This window comes from Schistocerca piceifrons, chromosome 9 (genome assembly GCF_021461385.2).
Source record: "Schistocerca piceifrons isolate TAMUIC-IGC-003096 chromosome 9, iqSchPice1.1, whole genome shotgun sequence".
Taxonomy (NCBI): Eukaryota; Metazoa; Arthropoda; class Insecta; order Orthoptera; family Acrididae; genus Schistocerca; species Schistocerca piceifrons.
Genome location: NC_060146.1, coordinates 199,235,133 through 199,256,403, shown reverse-complemented (window position 1 = coordinate 199,256,403; position 21,271 = coordinate 199,235,133). Strand labels below are relative to the sequence as shown.

The following is a 21,271-nucleotide window of genomic DNA, read 5'->3' as shown; positions in this document are numbered from 1 at the left end:
CTGTAGATTGTAAAATCTCCTCTTTTGATATTGTTACACACCTAAAAAATTTGCAATTTGTGATAAAAACAAATTCTACCTCAGGTTTGAGCCCACAAAGAGGCTTACCAGCAATCGTTTTTCCGGTGAACAGTAAATGACTAACAGGAAAAGAGGGAAGTAACACTGTTACACATACTAAGCTCTGCAACACAATGAATGGTGGCCTGCAGAGTATAAATGTAAATGTGATGCAGAACATGCAAAAATGTAAAATTACCTAATAATAACTATTTCTCAGCAAATTGTATCCAGACATATTACAGGGTGATGCACAAAATGTGTCGCCATTTGTTTCATACATAATTTATGAGTCACACTAGCTACCTCGTCGAGCATCTTAACAGCAGTAGCAGCAGAGCTTGGAGAAACAAAAGAGTTATGAAATGACATGCAATTGATGATACTGTCACTAGGAGACTGGTGTTTACAACATGGCCTACAATGGATGACTAACAATACAGCTGTGATTGGCAGTTGTATCATTTTTTCACAAAATGAAAAGTCCTCTTTGCAACCCAGAGGCAGTTTCGACAACAGTTTAACACAAAGTGGGACTCTTGCAAGAGAATCATTCACAGGCTGTACGATCCATTTGTACGGGAAGCATCAATATCAGATGTGAAGCAACCTGGGCTTAAGCCTGTTTGTGCACTGGGAAATACTGAAGCGGTACGAGTTGCTCTACAGAGAAGGTGCAGAACAGCAGTAGTGCAGCTGGGCATATCCACACTCTCCATTCAACAGATTCTTAAAAGTCATCTCTGAATATACCCATACAATACCACCTCTGCTCAGAAGCTCACTGCAGAACATAAATGGGATTGATTGATTGATTGATTTCTTTATTAATCCATGTAACAATTTACATTGTGTGGATTTCGTCAGCAAAATCATATACAATACAATATACCTACAATTATACACATAAAATTAGTATTTACACACATTTTTGAGGTATCTTAAATTAGTTTTATATCCTTGTGTAATTTGTAATTTTCTTATAGTACTGTACAATTTTTGATTACATATCATAATTATTTCCTCATGTATTACAATGCAGGCTACTTTAATTACACTACATGTTTTAATTCAGATAGTCCGTTACTGCGTAATAACTTTTATTTAATAAAAAAAATTTTAGTTTTGTTTTGAACTGTCCGATTGTGTCAATATCTCTTATTTTTTGGGGTAATTTATTATATAATTTAACAGCATTGTACAACAAGCTCTGCTGAGTTTTAACTTTATTTTTCCTCTCTAGATGCAGATTGAATTGGTTTCTAGTTTCATAGCTGTGTACTAATGAATTTTTCATATAGCAGTCAATATTTTTTTTTACATACATAACACTTTGAAAAATGTATTCACAGGGGACAGTTAGGATTTCCAGCTTTTGGAAATGTTCAAGGCAGTGAGCCCTACTGCCACTCTTGGTTATTATACGAATTGCTCTTTTTTGTAATTTGAAAACTATTTGAATATTTTTACTGTTGACTCCCCAAAATATTATTCCATAGGTAATAACAGAGTGGATATAAGAAAAATATACAGATCTGACACATGTAGTATCACAAACCGCAGTCAGAATTCTCAGAGCATAGCATGCTGTAGCGATTCTGTTACTAAGTATTTTAATATGTTCTTCCCACTTTAACTGACTGTCAACATGCATACCAAGAAATTTTGTGTAGTCTACACATTCTATAGTTTCATTGTTTAACTTAAAGTTGTTAAAGTGTGGTTTTTTGCAGACATAGAAGTTAACAGCATTTGTTTTTTTAAGATTTAGTGTTAGTTTATTATTGGATGCCCACTCACGTACACTGTTTAGTGTTTGTTCGGCTTTTTCTTTTAGTGCATCTGGTGATTTGTCACTGATTAGAACATTTGAGTCATCTGCAAACAATATTGTTTGTCCATGCTTGATGCTCTGTGGGAAGTCATTTATGTAAATGAGGAATAGTACTGGGCCAAGGACACTACCCTGTGGGACACCTATATTTACATAATTTGGGTCTGAAGTATACTTTACAATATAGTTTGAGCAACTTGAAATATGTGAGATTTCAGTTATCTGTCTTCTATTTTTTAGATATGACTGGAACCACTTTTTCACAAGTCCCCTAATTCCAAGTTCATCTAACTTATTTAACAATATGTTGTGGTCTACTGTATCAAACGCTTTAGTTAGATCAAGAAATATACCTGTTGTGTAGTTCCCTTTATCTAATGCTTCTAGAATGTGTTTTGTGAGGTGTGCTGTTGCTGATTCTGTGCTTTTCCCTGATCGAAATCCAAACTGGTCAACAGACAGTAAGTTGTATTTATTTAAATAATTGATTAGCCTATCTTTCATAATAGTTTCTAATATTTTTGCAAAGCATGATAGTAGAGAAATTGGCCTATAATTTTCAATTATTCCTGCATCACCTTTTTTGAAGAGAGGTAGTAATTTCGCATATTTTAAATAGTCTGGAAAGTAGCCCTGCTTGAAAGATTGATTTATAATGTCAACTAAAAGTGGAAGTAGGCTCTTGATACAGTCCTTAATTATAAAAATGGGGACTTCATCCAGACCAGCTGAGTTTTTGTTTTTCAGTTTGCTGATTGCTTTATAGACTTCTTCCTGTGTTGTAGAGAATAACACCATTGAGTGTGATACACCATTATTTGGCTTTTTGACCTGAGGGGCTGTTAGAAAATTTTCCTGTAATTTTATTCCTATGCTACTAAAATAATCATTTATATAGTTTGCCAAATATATTGGGTCTTTTATTAAAGTCCCTTCCTCTTTGATTTTCAAGTTTGACAGATTCATTTTCCTGGTACCAGTTTCCTGCTTCACAATCTTCCATACTGCCTTATTTTTGTTTACAGCAGAGTGCACTATTTTGGAGTTATGAGCTCTCTTTGCTGCAAACAATATTTTCCTATATGTTTTCCTATATCTTTTATAAAAGAGTGAGAAAGCAGGATTAGTTTGACTGTGTTTAATGGAGCTCAGGTACTTTAGTGTTTCAGATGATTTTTTGATTCCTTTTGTGACCCACTTGCTTTTTCCTGCTGTTGGTAATGGACACAATACTTTAGGAAATGTTTCTTCAAAATTTAATTTAAACATTGTCATGAAATTTTTGAATTTTTCATTTGCATCTACCTCTGAGTATACTGAGTCCCATGTTTGTCCTGCTATCTGTTTGGCAAACTCATGTCTATTTTTTTTAGAAAAAATTCGTCTGTAAATATGCATTTTCTTTGTTACTTTTGGAGCCACTTTTATATTAATGATTTGAGCTGAGTGATCAGATAATCCTAGCTCTGCTACCACCACCTCACAGTTTTCTTTGCCTAAATCTGTTAATACCTGATCAACAGCTGTCTTTGAGTATTTTGTTATTCTGGTTGCACTGTTAACCATTGGAACTAAATTGAAACTTTGAGCAAGACTTTGTAATGAGTCCCATGTAGAATCAGGATTCAGTTTATCCACATTTAGGTCTCCACATATGAGAATGTGGTTCTTTGGAGTGGATATCTTGTCAAGAACATGATTAAGTTTGGAGAAGAAGATATTGAAGTCTCCACTAGGAGATCTGTATATACATAAGATAATCAAATTCCTACACCTGCATTGGTCCCTGATTTCAACTGCTGCCAGTTCAAAATGTTGCTCTTCACTGATTACACATAAATCGCTTCTGGTCTTATACTGATAATTTTGTTTTACATAAATACAACACCCTCCACACTTCATAGAAGTCCTACAGTATGCACACGCTAAATTATAAGACTGCACGACTAACTGATTAATTTCAGCCTCATTGCACCAATGCTCAGTGAGACAAACAACTGAGCACTCTGTAGACTCCAGCTCCACTTCTAGCTGTTGGGTCTTATTTGCTAGGGAACATATATTTTGGTGAACAACTGTTAAGTAATTTTTTCCACCGCTATTTGCATTCCCACTTTTTTTCGTTTTAATGTCGTTCTGTTTTGGTTCAACTGCTTCCTTATTACGATTACACTCACGTTTTTTGTTTGCATATGTTATTCTTGGATAGTCACCCCCTGCAGACCGTATTAGTTTCCCTTATTTTTTATAATTTTACATAAATCCAGGAGCATTTTACTGAAAGTCATTGCACCTAGTCTGTTTAGGTGCAGGCCATCCCTACCCAGACATTTGTCGTCGAGAAATTTATTTGGGTCAACAAACACAACACCAAGTTCGTCGCACTGTTCCCTAATGCCGGTGTTTATTTTGTTTGTATACGCGTTACTCACCGATCTTCTTTGTAGTATTCCGTTGATAACAATTCTGGAGCTTGTAAACAAACCTTTGGCTGACCGAATTACATTACGAATATCATTTATGATTTCTTCTTGTCTGCTGCTTCTAATAGAGTTTGTCCCTACGTGAATTATCACGCCTTTAAAATTTGTGTTGGAATCATTGTTGTTTTGGTTGGATTTTTCCGTGTTCCTAATGTTGTTGAAATGTTTCACAATCTGCTGTGGTCGGATTCCAGGGCGAACATCGACTTTACAGTTCGGAACCACTACATTTTTTAACATGGAATCGCCGATAACAAAGAAATCACTTTTGTCGATCTGTTTTGCTGGATTTCTTTCACATTTATCTTTTTTCTTATACGTCACAGTTTTCCACTTATATTTGCTTACAGATTTACCGCACGAATCATTTTCCGCCACTGTTTTCACTGGGATTTGCATATGCGAGTTTACACAGGTTTGTTTACTTCCCAATAACGAAGTTTGCACGCGCGAGTTTATTGAATTTCCACATGTTTCGCTTTCTGCCATTGTTTTTGCGGGAATATGCACATGTAAGTTTTCAAGGTTTTGTTTTTTGCCCGCGAACGGAGTTTGCACAAAAGAGTCCTCACATTTGTTTGTTTTGTTCTGTAATGGGTTTCCACATACGCAGCTTGCCGATTCACTTTTTAGCTTTACGTTTTCTTCTTTCAGAGACTGAATCTCTTTTTTGAGAGTTCCGATATCACTTTGTAACACTTTAATTATTTCTTCTTTTGACTTTATGGTACTTACAAGTTCTGATGTTTCCCACTGCAAACAGTCGGTGCATGTCCACGGAACTTCATCACTAATGAATTTCAGGTTCACTTTTGCGCACTTCTCATGAAGCCAAAAATTGCACTTTACGCATAAGATTCCTTTTATCACACGTTTTCTGCATTGCTTACATGTAGAACCGCTGATTTTTTCCTTTTTTGTAGAGACAGACGTGTCGTTACACTTTTCATTCGGCGCCATTATTTACTTACTTTTCCAACGGCTACTATCTGGCCGTTGGGCAGAGGATAGGGAACAAACTCTCAAGAACTTTTGGTTTTAAGACAAGGTGCATTTTCATTTGGACAGAGTGGTTAACGAACAAAATTTTTCTTTTGGGCTACTGAAAAACCACAAGTGATTCATGAACAATGACATAGTGCTCTGAGGATTACAGTAAGGGTCGCAATTGCCAGCCGTGGCCTTATTGGACCTTTTTCTTTGAAGAAATTGTGAACAGTCCACAACAACTTCATTACACAGCTCCATGCTACTGCTTTGTCCTTCAACATGCAGTGGTTCAGTCAAGATGACCACACATTGCAAATACTGTGTCGCACTTCTTAACACGAGTGTCTTAACAGGCAGGTCATTTCACTCAGATTTCCTAGTCGTTTCAATGATGGCCAATTCCCCCCCAATAGTCAGACATCAAACCATGTGACCTCTTCCTTTGGAGATACTAAGGGTCAGATTCCCCCTGAAGTGTTCACATGATTTAATGGACCTCAGATACATTATTGTTCGAGCTTGCAGTGAAATCACGGAAGATTGTACTGTAGGATTATTGCTAACATCAGTGTTCGTGTGAAGTAAGTTAGAAAGCAAAATGGCGGACACAATGAGCGCGTGTTAAGTTAGAACAATTCTCTACAGTTTTTCCATGGCACTATAAGTTCCTTTCAGTTTGTCTTGACAGCAAAGTGTTTATCCAAAAAGAAAATGGTGATAGATTCTCTGTGCCACCTTGTATTTTATCAGAGACAGTGCGAAACAGCTTAAGTATCTGCAATAAATATGTGAAATGTACTTTTTTTGTTACTGATAATGCCAATCATCTACTGAGCCCAAATCCTGTAGAAAAAGGGCTTTAAGAATATATTTTTACAAAAAAAAGTGCACGAATGCAACAATGAATTAGTGCTATCGATGCTGTGGTGTCAAGCCACTTACAGATAGTCGAATGGTCTGTAAGAGATACCATAGGGTCTAGCATCCTAGAACAAAGAAATGCTTACATTTGACTGCTAGCTAAAGTTCAAAAGTTGGTACAATGAGGGCACATTTAATGTGGTAGTTTTAGCTTGCTGTTGTTTATAACTATCAAATACAGGTAGAGGTCAGGCTTCAAGTATGTCACTTCCAACATGGCCAACATCAGCAAGCAACTGTACAGAGCCATTACGGTATGTGTTATTTGAATATGCTCCACAATAACTTCGTTCCACGGCTTCTTGCTAATGCGTTGCCCTTCAACATGCAGTGGTTCATGGACTTCTTACATGAATATGTCAACATGCAGGGCACTTCACTCATTGTTTTCTTTTCTTATTTTGAGATGAGACTAATCACAGTCCATCGCAGAGTTCGATTACAGACTTCAAAACACTGGGTGTGATCAGCGATACATAATAGCACTATGTGTCAAGTTCTGCTTTTGCAGAAACACAGAATACAAGTTTAGGCTGGCTGCCATGCAAGAGGGAAGTGGGGCTGTTTTCCCACAATGCTCCTCCTCTGATTTCTTCTCATTGGCAGTCACAATTCTAGTTTGTTTATGCTCTCACCAACTGGATGTTTATGATGTCCGTACTCTGCACTATAATGTGTTCAGAAAACAAAACCTGTTAACACATTTCGACTGCACTGAAAGCCCTCCCCTAACATGCAAATAAAGTTATTTTTCGGTTATACTTCTATGCTAAATATGCTGCCAGTTGTATCTGCAGCACTACCAAGTGTGGGTCACATGGCTACGAGTACCCACGGAAAGTCGAAATCAATGCCGGCACTCTGCTGCGTTCATAATTATTGGTGAGCATGGGATAAGAAAATGTCAAGGAACACCTTAAATCAAATGTGCGAAAATGGTGCATTAACAGAACCACAGAAAAAATACAAGAAAATACCATTTTGGGGGGAAAAAACTGCTAAAGTTTCTTCTGAAGCAAACATTCCAGTCAAAAAGCTCCCAAATCCCCATTTCTTCTTCTTCTTCTTCTCCTCCTCCTCTTTTTGATGGCAACTCAAGGTAGCTCAACCCAGCTGAGAACAGTTAAGAGACTATTCAAACTCGCAGAGTAGAAAACGAGGTTCTGTTGTTTCGAAGCGCAGCAAGACGCACAACTGAACCCAGTTTGTCAGTATACTTCTTAGAGGACAGTACACTCAAACACTGACAATTTTTAACATTTTTAACAGACGGGAAAGATCATCCAGCAGTTTTTATAAAGTCATTCCATGGCATGCTATGAGAACAAAGGATTAGATTTGTCAGTCGATACATGCAGCACGATGTTCTATTGTGCGCTGCCAAAGCAGAATATCTGTATAACTGGTATAGGTTTCTGAGAAAGCTTTCCTCAGAAAATATTGGTAGATCAGTCTTCATGAAAGACTACAAAAGGAGGAAAAAAATCCTGAGTCTTTCATTGTTGCAACCAGAAATCTTTGCCTGTGTGTATAGAGAAAAGTGGATTCCTCGGGCAAATATTTTGCGTATGTTAAAAAGTGAATGACCCATCACAACGAGAAATTGTTCGTGGTGCCACAAGACAACTAACAATTCTTATGTTTGTCAAATCATAAGATTTGCTCTCAGATGACAGGAAAACCGATGAAGCAAATAGTCCAAGTGACATTTAGGCAACTGTGTGAGGGATTGACAAAACGGAAGGGCATCACAGTCACTATGCATGCCACAGGTATTTTAACCAGCACACAATGTCAATGCAGAATAACAACACTCAAAAATCTTACCATGCAATCACGACTGAAAATTCACGGATTGCTGGTCACAGCCGAGCAGCCAAAACAATAGATCTGGATCAGGATATCAAGTAGTCAATGGGAATATTAAATTCACAATCTACCTCATGAGGAATTAGACAGTCAAGCACAATATTTCCTGTAGCAAAAACTGTAAAATGAAACAAGTATGTAAAGGTTAAGCTGAAATTAGCCACATTTAAAAGACCTGATGGGTTGGCTGCGGGCATTCAATGGTAGTTGAATTTATTAGAATACGAGCAACGAAAATTATTACAAAATGTTTTAGGTGCTGAGCTGATAGAATGTTCTAAGAAAAACAGAAAATAATTTTTAACTGTCATGTCGTGTAAAATATACAATGAATTCTGTACATGTAAAGAGCCTTTGACATTACCGATCAGCAATATTTTAATCATAATAATATAATACATAATAATAATTATCACAATTTTATTGAAGCGGTCAGAACTGCGCCAAACCAGTTAAGTTACGGGCTGTGACTGGCGAGGAAATAGGTGAAAGGATGTTGGAACATTTTTTTAATTGTAGTTGATAATTAGATAGTGGGTCACATGATACGTATGGACTTTTTCCACAGCACTTCCTGCAGGACATATTTTCAAGAAGGGAAGCTGAGATAACAGAAGAAGGCACAGAAGTGGAATTATTACAAGCTTCTATGGAACGTGAGGTTTTGTAAATCGATAAAAGTAAGGATGGAAGGCACTAAGTACAGGCCACCATACAATTACCAAGAAGATAGAGCTAGCACCAAGATCAGTGTGGAAATTATCAGCAACATAAACAAATTCATCTCAATGGGAAAAAAAGAACAAAACAGTGTTATCAAGGAAATGAACGAAAGCAAAAAGTCAAATCTCACACACCACATAATATGCTAGAGTGGAAAGTAGGCAAACAAAGCAAAAGCCTACACAGTAATCCACTCCACATGGTACATAAGTCTCAAGATGCTGTCTGGTAGCTACTCGATGCCCGCACACTACACAAGACTAATACTTGCACACATGAGATCAGAAGATTGAGAGGAAGAGTTTTGTGGTGTCAAATATTTAACAAGCTACAAGTAATCACAAAAATACACAGCTTCAGATACGTGGGCATCATACCGCTCAGTTACCAATCACTGGCAGGGCACAGACAAGCAAAATTTTTGAATGTATAAGATTTTTCTTTCAGATTAACAGGATAGTTCGGGAGGTGACAAGATGGTGTAGAACTGGTTCCACACAGTCGTGTGATCCTCCACTGTGCCATTAATAATCCGTGCACACTAATTTTACAGGAAGTAGAAAAAAGGGCTTTAATTTGTGTTTCTGTGTGTATGTCATTCATTGTGTATACAGCTGTTTAAAGTGCAGCTTCGAAAGGCCGATTTATACACATATCCAGTGGTTACATGACCGATGTTGGGCCTCCAGGGATAACGACACAGCCAGTTCTCCACTTTTGTAACTTGTCCCACACTTCCTCAGTTGTATGTCTGCGGAAGCTGTCCAGAACCAACACGTTACATAAATTCAGTAACATACTAGAGTGATGTTGCCAAATGTGCATCATCCAGTCAACCACAAGGTCATTCTCCATCCACCCTTCCGGATTTGCTCTCACCAATATGCCTTTCACTGATATTTTCCAAATAGTTTTCCTTTTAAATATCATGTGAGATACTTTGCTTTCATCCACTGCCACTTACATAAATCTCGTACACCTTTGCTTTTCACTGCAACCAGTCCAAATTATGATGCTAGATTCTCCTTTCGATCCATATTACTAATTTTCAATAATAAATAAAAATGTTCACGGCACAGATTTATCATGTAACAATGAAAACTCACATTTTCCCTTGTAATTGCCTGGAAGCTGACAAGCAGTGGTATTTTTCTGGACGAGCTTAACCCATTTCGAAGGTAAAATCACAATAGCCAGCCCTGGCTTGTTTTGAAACTGGTGATGCGTTGCTCTTCAGCTAAAGGCAATGCTTTGAGTTGGCACATTTCACCAGTCACTACGCATCCATAGTGTCGCTTCTCACCTACATGGTCACAGCGACTTTTTTCGAGGTCTACACGCTTCATTTTATGGCTGCGAAATGCCTGACGATTACTGTTCATTTCTTGAAGCTGAATTTTGTTTTTTCACCACTCACAAATACAACTCTTGCTCACATTGTGCTCTCTTCCCGCTGCACAGTTTCCAGTGCTCTCTACTTATTCAACAATTTTAAGTTTTTTTAGCTGTGTATGAATGATAACAAGAACTTGTAGCCATAATCAACAAGTTAACACACGGTTAAAACTTCACCTGTAACATGCTGCTGGCGCGCACAGACTTTACCGCAATTATTCTGCACATCCCAGTTTTTCATCTTTAAATTCGGGAAAAAATATGTGCTGACTATTTGTGTGTATATGGTAAATCATGGCAGTGAAGTGGTTTACATGTGCTAGTCGGTTGTATTGAATCAGTGCACTAAGATGAGTCAACACAGAAATGTGTCATAAAGAAAGAAAGCAGCTATCACATTTGGAAGTGCCCATGACAACACTACAAACGAAGTTGCCCAAAATCAACTACAACATGTTTACGAGACGGTGTACTACTCCCAGCTCTGTAATACAGCATAAAAATAGTGGTCGTAGTATGATGTTAAATGACAGGGATTGGAAATTAGCATCACACCTCGTCAATAACAATCGGTTTGAGATGCAGCAGGATTCGCTGTTAGTGAATTCAAGTCCATCTCAACCAGTTTCTGAACAAACACTGTGAAATGAAAGGTATGCAAAAGACATCTGTATTTGGGTACATCACAGAAGGCCATTGCTCACAACAGCGCATAAAGTTGCACATATTCAACTGGTCAACTGGGGGAGGGGAGAGAGGGTAAATATCAATCGCTTACAATCAGTGGAAGAAATAACTGATGAGTTCCAAAGTATTACCAGTGGTCCACCTAAAAAATGACTGTTATAGGGGAGTTAAGAACAATAGTGCACAATGGTCTAGCCGTTCCTCGTGAACCATACATTTCTGTGGTCAATGCTAAGTGGTGCTTCAGATGGTGTAAAGAACGACATCACTGAGGAAATGAGTTATTTGAAGTGATGAATCATATTATGCCTGGTAGTAATCTGAGGGAAGAGTTTGAGTTTGGCAAATCCCTCTAGAACAGAGAATATAGTGTTAGAACAGAGAATGTAGTGTTACAGTACAGGGGTGGTTTTCATAATTACGGTGCGTTCCCTATACTGCACTCAGAAAGAGCTAAATGCAGAAGAATAGGAATACATTTTGTAGCATTGTGCAATATGTACAGCAGAGGAGCAGTACAGAGGTAAGGACTGTTTGAATCATCATGAAAATGTACCCTGTCATAAAGCAGCTTCTGTGAGGCACTGGTTTGTGGACAATAGCATCCCTGAAATGGACTGGCCCGCCTGGAGTTCCAACCTGAACCCAATGGAACACCTATGGGAGGTGTTAGAACATCACTTTTACTCCAGACCCCAGTGGTCAACATCCCTAACTTGTCAGGTTTTGGCTCTTGAGGAAGAATGGGCTGTTGCTCCTCCACAGACACTGTGACATCTCATACAAAGTGCCCCCAGCAGAGTCCAAGCCATCATAAAGGCAAGTGGTGGACACACCTCACATTGACATCCACTAATAGGTGTTCAGATACTTTTTAGCGTCTGATGCATTCTTTCATAATCAACTGCTTTTGGCCAGAGAAATCTTCAGTGAAAACCCAGACGTAACATGCAAATAACTTCTCTCGAATGACCTCGTATGGCAATCCCTCGGTTGATAGAGTGAACTTTTTAAGTTTTCTGCACGTAGCATTGTCAAACTTGCTACCGAGATTTTTCAATATCACGCAACACACAACAAGTAAAATATTAACTCTCGTAACAAAGAAATGAAAACCAAAATCACAGCATGCAACCGATGATCACACAGGGCAGCAAACTGTCTGAACCTTATGCTTAGTGGAAATGGGAACTGCTACGGAGACGGAGGTGAAGATTTGGCAATAGCACGTGGCTACAGACCTTACAATGTGTTCCGTGTGTCCATATCTCATTTAGTAAAAAAAAGATCAAGTATTTATGATTTAACACACGGGCCATTTGCACGGTATAATTTGCAAAAAACCTCATTTTGATATCTTGATCTGTTTATGAAATGTGACAACAGATATTACCACACAATCCCAAAATCTCTGACAATCAGGGACAGAAATGGATGTATTGTGTGCGAACATCTCCCAGATATAAAAACCAATAATTCGAGAATTAAATGAAATATTGTTCTGCTCTCAATTTTAAATAAAATTCTAAAATCTTCTCTACATTTCATATACATGGCAACATACGAGCTAAAATCAACCATATGCATAGTGTACGCAGTGCATTTTTATCTCTGCAAACTCTACATTTTGTGCAACACATTACTTATTACTTAATCTGACTCCGCACAGAAACTGTGACAAACAATGAAAAGAAATTCATTTCCTTATCGAACAAAGGTTTCAGACTTTAAGATGCGCAAACTCAATTTTTTTCACCAGTTTTCTTAAAACTGGATAATAAGTATTTCATAGCACCTGAAATATCACCTATCAGCACAGGTAGCAGCATTATGCAAGCAGTACAGCGACAACAACGTTATGCTCGGCAAGGTGTGCAGAGAACACGTGTGTAGGAGTCAAAGCGTTAATTTGCCAAGACATTTAAAATTAGCACAAACTTTGCTGAAGAACAAATTTCATTCTGGAAATAACAACTTACAAGGAGTGTGTCGAATTTACCCAAAAGCAACAAATACCGTATTTACTCGAATCTAAGCCGCACTTTTTTTCCGGTGTTTGTAATCCAAAAAACCGCCTGCGGCTAAGAATCAAGTGCAAATCGGAAGTTCTGAAAAATGTTGGTAGGTGCCGCCACAACTAACTTCTGTCGTCGAATATATGTAGTGCTTCGCAGGCACAAAGATAAATACTGGCACCAAAACCTCTGCATCAGTAAATAACTTTAAAAAAAGGTGGAAGACAAGCTTTTTTTCTCCACCCTGAGTTTCGAACAACGCATTTTCATACATTATCCAACGAAGTAAATACAAATTCCGTATTGTTCATATTCGAATGTAGCAGCATTTCAATGCACTATGAAAATCTGACTGGCAAGACTGTTTGGGATGTTTGTCAATACGGCCAACTCTGCGTTCTGAATATTTTCCTACCTGTGAGAAGAGATGGTTGCTAATAGGACCTTTTATGAATTGTGAATCACATGCAGTATTCTCTTCACCATAAGAATAATAAGAATATAAACATTTTGCCATGTATTCTTTCGTGTTTGCTGCTATCTCATTTAAATCCTGTCTGCCTAATAAACTACGTGTTAAAACACGGAAGAATATACATATCATGCCATGTTTATATTCGTATTATTCTTATGCCTAATAGTGATACAGTCAGAAATGAAGCACGACAATTGACTAGATTTTTAAATCTAAGACGACTCTAATTTCTGTGCAGAATGTAATGTACAAAAGAGGCGCCTGCAAAGATTTTCAAATGGTGAAAAATTTTAGCTAAACTCTCGTTCATAACATGTATCATACGCAGTCTATTATTTGGTTCTTGTTGATCATTATCAAAGAAAGCAGCAGTGTAAGTAACAACAAATAGCAGTCTCTTGCCATTGTTTCGCCAATGAGACGATTCTCCCCCCCCCCCCCCCCCCCGCCCAGTCTCTCTCTCTATTTTCTTTTTTTTTTTAATTGTAAGCGGCGGTAGCACACACAAAAGCAAGCCTGACACAGTACAGTAATGCATTTTCAGCTTTGAGTGACGTAAACACCTATAACAAAGAGAACAGCACTTATCAGATCAAAGAAAAATAAGCAATCACTTCAAACCAGATGAAGCACGTGAGAAAGGAAGGGTACCCGTATAAATACGGACGGAGCACCTGACGCATAGCAACGGCTGCCTGATAAAGCTTAACTGCTAAGCTTACAACTCGAACCGAACTACTATAGCTGTATCGTCATTCATTCGACGTAAATTGTGTCTCATATTACAATGGACCAACTTTGTTTCGATTTGGAGGTGTGGCCTAAAACTTTTCTCTCCCCTTAAATTTCGAGTCTCAGATTTCAGGTGCAGCTTAGACTCGGGACAATTATTTTTCCTCGATTTCGAGTCTCATTTTTCAGGTGCGGCTTAGATTCGAGTGCGGCTTAAATTCGAGTAAATACGGTATTCACACAGTCAAAGGCATCAACTGGAGTGGAGTACACAGCAAACAGAAATGGTTCCAAGGTATGCTGGCTATACACAACAAACAGGTGTCAACACTGCCAAAATAACATGTCAAAAGAGAGCAGTTCCTTGACAAAAACTATCCTCTTTACAGTAGCACTATTCAGTCAAACTGTAACACTGTGAGAGAGTACCAATTTACTCTCAGAACAAATTCTGTCAGCAAATGAAAACATACTCATAAACCTGTGACTGCCTGTAAGCCTGCGGCGAACGCCCGCCGTCTTCGGCAAAGCTGTCTTCTCCACGTGAGTTGCGTGCACTCCGCCCACCGGCACCTTTCTTCTGTCGAGGGGAGGGTGACCTCAGTCCAGGAGCATCTCCGTTGCGAGCAGCGCGGCCCGGCTGGAAGTCCCACTTAGCTCTGGCGTCCTCAAAATTCTTGAAGGCGGGGCATCCTCTTCGACCCACACGGAACGACTCATGTCACCACTGTCACCACCTTTGGACATGCGAACTTTCAGTACATGTTGAAGTTCGGGCTTGTCATCTGTGGAACAAAACCAGTCATTGCATTCAGGTTATTAGACATCAGACCTATTACAGAAACATTAGGGATTACGAAAATGACTACCAGATATATAACAGTCTCTCTAGTTATTGCTAAGGTCCACCGGTTGTACGACTCCGAGTATAGCATTATGGTATCCTTGCAGACACACAACTGGCTCAAAGGATATTTGACTAATAGGCAAGTATACGAGGAAAATTTCATGAAAACAATAATGCGAAAAACAACACGAAATTGGGGATTTTTAATGAAATACTGTGGGGGGGGAAAAAATTATCGAAAAATTTGTCCTATTAGCACATTAAAAAATGTTATAAATCAGAGAAAGGCAGGTTGCCGATTTTTGTAGCTGTTAGTTATTGAATGTTGAAATTCCATTTTGGCTCTTATTTCCTCAAGACTGAGATCTGTCTACAATCTTAAAATGAATGATGATTTCCTGTGTAACTACAATGTGATGTCAAAATTAACACCAAAAGTTGAAAAAAAAAAAAAAGGACACTGAAACCGGGGCGGGGGGGGGGGGGGGGGGGGGGGGACAAATATGATGAAAAAATTTGACCAGAAATGACGAAAAAATACATTGAATTTGCCAAAAAAACAACAAATCTAGCTAAAAACACTGAATCTGATATTAAACACCAAATTTGGTAAAAAAAACACCAATTTCAGCAAACAAAACCACTGAATTTGGCAAAAAAAGGCAACACCAATTTTGCAAAAAAAAAAAAAAAAAGGCAACATCAAACTTGGTAAAAATGTGACACTGAATTTGACAAAATAAGTAACACCACATTTGGCAAAAAGTAACACCACATTGGCAAAAAGTAACACCACATTGGCAAAAAGTAACACCACATTGGCAAAAAGTAACACTGAATGTGTCAAAAAGTATCACTGAATGTGTCAAAAAGTATCACTGAATGTGGCAAAAAGTATCACTGAATGTGGCAAAAAGTATCACTGGATGTGGCAAAAAGTATCACTGAATGTGGCAAAAAGACAACAATGAATCTGGCAAAAATAGCAGCAAATCTGGCAAAAATAGCAGCAAATCTAGAAAAAATAGCACCAAATTTAGCAAAAAATAACAGTGAATTTATAAAATAACTGCAAAAATAATCCAAATTTTGCAGAAAATAACTGGCAAAAGAGAACACTGAAATGGTGGTGGTGGTGGTTGGTGTGTGTGTGTGTGTGTGTGTGTGTGTGTGTGGTGTGTGTGTGTGTGGCGGGGGGGGGGGGGGGGGGAGAGAACTCCAAATTTTGTAAACAAATATTTCTCAATTCAGTGCAAAAACTAAGCCAAAACTTTGCAAAAAATAAAATAAAGAAGAGAAAAATAACAGACAGCGAAATTGGCAAAAAATGGCACCAAATTTCATAAAAAAACGACGAAATTGGCATAAAAACCCAAAACTAGCAAAAATGAACTTGATCAAAAAATAACACCCAGTTTGGCAAAAGCAGGGGCACTGAATTTACAAACAATAGTTGGCAAACATTGAATTTGGCAAAAAAAAAAAAAAAAAAAGGCAATACCAAATTTGGTAAAAAAGGTAACACCAAACCTGGCATAGAAAAACACTGGACCTGGCAAAAAATAACACCAAATTTGGCCATAAAATAAAACGATTTTTTCGTGTCCCTACTAGCAGGGCTCAGTATGTCATACTAAAACACAAAAGTGACATAGGATGTGCCCCAAAGAAATGTCATAGCAAGCAGAAGAGAGGAAGTAGGCGGTCTTGCTGCATGTTAATATAACTAGCATAGGACAGGTGGTATGCCAGCGAACTATGAGCAGCATTATCATTCGATATTCACTGTGGAGCAATTCCGTTGAAACTGAATGTGCTCATTTCGTGATTTTGTTTAAGTGAGGTGTTTTATGAGAATGTGAGCAGGTGTTGGTTGTGGGGAGGAAATGATGTAGAACTTCTAGCTACTCGCTCCTAAAAGAATGGAAGGAGAAAAATAGGCTCGTGTGTTTCTTTCCAGCCTGCACATGAGATTACAGCTGAATGTTTCCTCTGACCTCCAAAAAAACACTGTAAAATTCTTATAATAGATGAGAGAAATTCCACGAGAAGACAGAGATTTGACTCATTAAGGTTTTGTATGTGATTCACATTTCACAGAGGAAATTATTCATAAAAGAGAAGTTGTGGCAGGGAAGATGGTAAACTAGGAGAAACTGCAGTATGTGCCAATATTTCTTCCGCCTAAGAAAATGCGCAGAATGAACTGGAGCTGGAATTAGAAGTTGTGCGATACGAAATAAGGTGAGAACAGCCAATGCTAAAATCAATCTACTGAAAAAACAGTTCACACTCAAATGTCATGTAATTCTTCAGGAATGTAAAAGCTGTAGTGTTTTATGGTTGTGAGTCCATGGAATAGTCCACAAGGGATATCATATCAACAACTCAATGGTTACACTTAATCCTTCTTTTCCTACCGACACTACATATACAAACTCAGAGACTCACAAAATGTTAATGAAATTTAGACACATTCTCCCTGATAAAAGTACCCCTTTGCTTCTGAAAGATCTCTCCTGTTCCTAAGAGTAACTACTGAAAGTATCTTCAGAACATTTCCACACTTGTGGAAAGAGGATTCAGTTATGTACTGACAGCATAATTTAATCACGCTCTGTCTGAATGTCATTGCGACATTGTAAGATCTCATAGTAGCAATTATACATCGTCAGTGTTGTACTTCCTCAATTTTCCTAGGTACCTGTAAAACTGTCAATATATTCTAGTGGAAACTTAAAAATAAATGTGACACACACACACACACACACACACACACACACACACACACACACACACACGACTGCAGTTTCAGGCAACTGAAACCACACTACAAACCAGGAGAAACAGCAGTGATGTCGTGTCGTGTCTGTGTGTGTCAATGCAGAATGCTGCGAAAATCAGACATCCGACACTGCACAGACTTCCATGTGGACGACATAGTTCATAGTTATAGGCATCCCTGGCATACAGAAACAACTAAAAGAGTTGGAGGGGGGCGGGCGGTCACAAAGTCTGGATGGAATCCCTGTTTGGTTTTACAAAGAGTACTCTACAGCATTGGCCCCTTACTCAGCATGCATTTACTGCGAATATCTCACCCAGTGAAAAGTCCCATGCGGCTGGGAAAAAGCACAGGTGACTCCTGTATATAAGAAGTCTAAAAGAACGGACCTGGTAAAAAATTTTGCAGACCCATATCCTTAACATTGGTTTGCTGCAGAATTCTTGAACAAATTCTTAGTTCAAATACAATAAATTTCCTTGAAACCAAAAAGCATCTGTCCACAAATAAGAACAGTTTTAGAATGCGTAGCTTGTGCGAAACTCAGCTTGTCCTTTTCTGAAAACATGCTGTGGACTATGGATGAAGGTCAACAGGTAGATCCAATGTACTAAAAGGTATCATCACTGAGTGGCTGTAGGAGGATGTAAGATGACTTGGACAAAATTTCTAATTGGTGTGATGAATCACAGCTAGCTGTAAATGAATAAAAATGTAAATTAATGGCGACAAGTGTGATAAACAAATCCATAATGTTTGGATACAGCATTAGTAGTGTCCTGCCTAACAAAGTCGCATGGTTTAAATGTCTAAATGTAACACCGCAAAGCAGTATGAAATGGAATGAGCATGTGAGAATTGTGGAAGTGAAGGCAAATGGTTGACTTTGGTTTATTGGCAGAATTTTAGGAAAGTAGTGTGGGGGTTCAACTATAAAGGAGACCACATATCAGATGCTAGTGCGACCTACTCTCGAGTATTGCTCAAGTGTTTGTGATCTGCACCAGATCAAAGGAAGACATCGAAGCAATTCAGAGGCAGGCTGCTAAATTTGTTACTGGTAGGTCTGAACAACAAGCAAGCGTTACAGAGATGCTTCGGGAACTCGAATGGGAATTCCTGGAGGGAAAGTGACATTCTTTTCAAGGAATACTACTGTGAAAATTTAGAGAACTGGCATTTGAAGATTACCGCAGAACAATTCTACGGCTGCCAACATACATTTTGCAGAACGATCACAAAGATAAGATATAGAAAAGTTTTTCCCTCACTCTATTTGTGAGTGGAACAGGAAAGGAAATGACTAATCATGCTAAAGGATAATTTGCGCCATGCTCCATAAGCTGGCTTGCAGAGCACATTTGTAGATGAAGATTTAGATGTAGATCATGTGATTAACATTGTTCTAAACTGGTCTTCCACTGCATTAAATGCCCGAGTTTCTTGGACAAATAATTCGGGGGGAGTTCAAGTCTTCAAAAAGGTCAAAGTGTGACTGGGAAACTATCGAAACCAACAAGGAATCCCTTGATTGCAAGGTTGCAGTTTAATCTTTAGTAAGGATTATTTGGAAGTGTTGCATTAACAATAATGAAGGAAACATATAAGCTGCTAATGATTCTCCATGGGCATAAGGAGGGTGACAGAGAATGAGTGTCTGGGAGGTGCAGAGATCCACTTTACAAAATGGACATGACTGACATTCAAGAAATGTTAAAAAATAAACCATTAACTTGCACAGTGAACGCCAAATGAAAAATGGTGCACCACAGTGATCACAAATGTTGACACGATCAAGATCAAAGGCAAACTCCTTGGGAGTTACAAAGTGGGCAGGATGTTCAGCTAGGAATCTACTCTTAAAGAATGCAAAATCATATTGGTGTAAAGAGGTGAGGAGAACTAATGGAATGAAACCAAATGTGAAACAGTCTGTCATGGAGCTTACCATGAAGCTAGCTATCCTTTACAATGTAGCTGCAGATAGTGCAACTGTATGTTTTATAGGTATGGTGAAACAACAATATGAGGCTGAATTTGTCCAGTGGTTCCAGGCAGTATGAACTGAGAAGTCACACACTTTTCAGGAGAGATAGTTTGCACTAAAGGAGTATGACTTTATATGCAGACCAGGAATCAAGCAAAAGAAGTTATTTTAACCAGACATTGACCAAAAGCAGTGCTCATACTACAATTCCAGTTCTCTTACACTAATTTTCCCACTCTTGCTTGCTGCAATGTAAATGTTCTCTGGTGTCCATGCAAGATCACACACACAAGAAAGAATCATAGGGGGCAGAGCACCTCCAACTTCTTGCAGCACAATACATCACTTTCCAGATAATTTACCATCCAGATTAACAGTCAGCATAATCGCATGATAATGTGTTAAGACACTGATCGTAGTCGATTTTGATAAAACTCTCCTAGTATCTCTAATTTCTGCAGTTCCTTTTGTATGCATTTCCTCTTCAAATCTGGAATGGCTGGAGTTGAAAACAAATTACTTACTGAATGATGGGCTAAGTTTGTTTATCTCATCTACAAATTTTGCTGACTATCATGAAGTTAACGCTTTGTTTGAAACTTCATTAACTTATGTCTTCCAATTCTGTAGCACTGTTTGAAGTTATGCAACCACCCACTGCTTCCCTTGGAATAACTGTAATCTATGTTGCGAACAATTTGATGCGCATAATGTGGTAGGTCACTAACGTGCACATCCTGTAAATTGTATCTAGGATCATTGAAATGCACGAACACCAGTCAAAATCTGTTCATAATTTTTTTTAACTATGCTGCAGATGATCTACCACATATGTAATTATGTTTAGCACCCGCTCCTTAGGCAACCATTGTCCTATACCATGTTTCACTGGAGAAGGGATTTGTGGCTTCCTGCCCGACAAGTATCACGATTACATGGCTCGACACCTGGTTCAATATCACTTTCACTTGTTAAGCACATATTGTCATCATTGTACTCCTCATGCATACCCACACAATCGAGCATATACAACACCACACATTCCACTTACACATCTTGCAGAGACGCTAATTTTATGAAACCTACACATTTCTTTAGGTAAACTTATGTCCGTGCACGAAAGGATGAGCTGCGCATTGCAACTGCCGTAGTAATATGTGCTCACCTGAATCACAAGCCGAGCAACTATCTCATGTTGGAACCAGTGAGCTAGGGGAGTCAGCAGACTTTCTCCTTCTACTTACTATGGAAATGTATTAGGACCAATAATGTCCTAAAATATACACTAACTATTTATCAGGTAGAACACCAGCACTATTGGTTTGTTCCAAGACAATGCTGTTGTCTACAGCAAATCACTGTTGTTGTTGATCACAAACTAACTAGAAAAAATTGAACTTCTCATAATGTATAGCAGTTCTCTTTAAATGGAAAGAAATGGCCACAACAAAGATAAAAAACAGAATAG

The 21,271-nt window shown here is 38.3% G+C and overlaps 1 protein-coding gene across 3 annotated transcripts in view; it reads right to left on the bottom strand.

Moving 5' to 3' along the window:
• LOC124717330 (zinc finger matrin-type protein CG9776) overlaps window positions 1–21,271 on the bottom strand; it is a 278,463-nt gene that overhangs the window by 213,519 nt on the left and 43,673 nt on the right. For 2 of the 3 annotated variants that reach the window (XM_047244161.1, XM_047244162.1), the window contains one exon: window positions 14,658–14,921. The gene's annotated coding sequence lies outside the window, so the exon portion shown is untranslated. Of the gene's footprint in view, window positions 1–14,657; window positions 14,970–21,271 lie in introns of all 3 variants that reach the window. The other variant, XM_047244160.1, reaches the window with a different exon arrangement.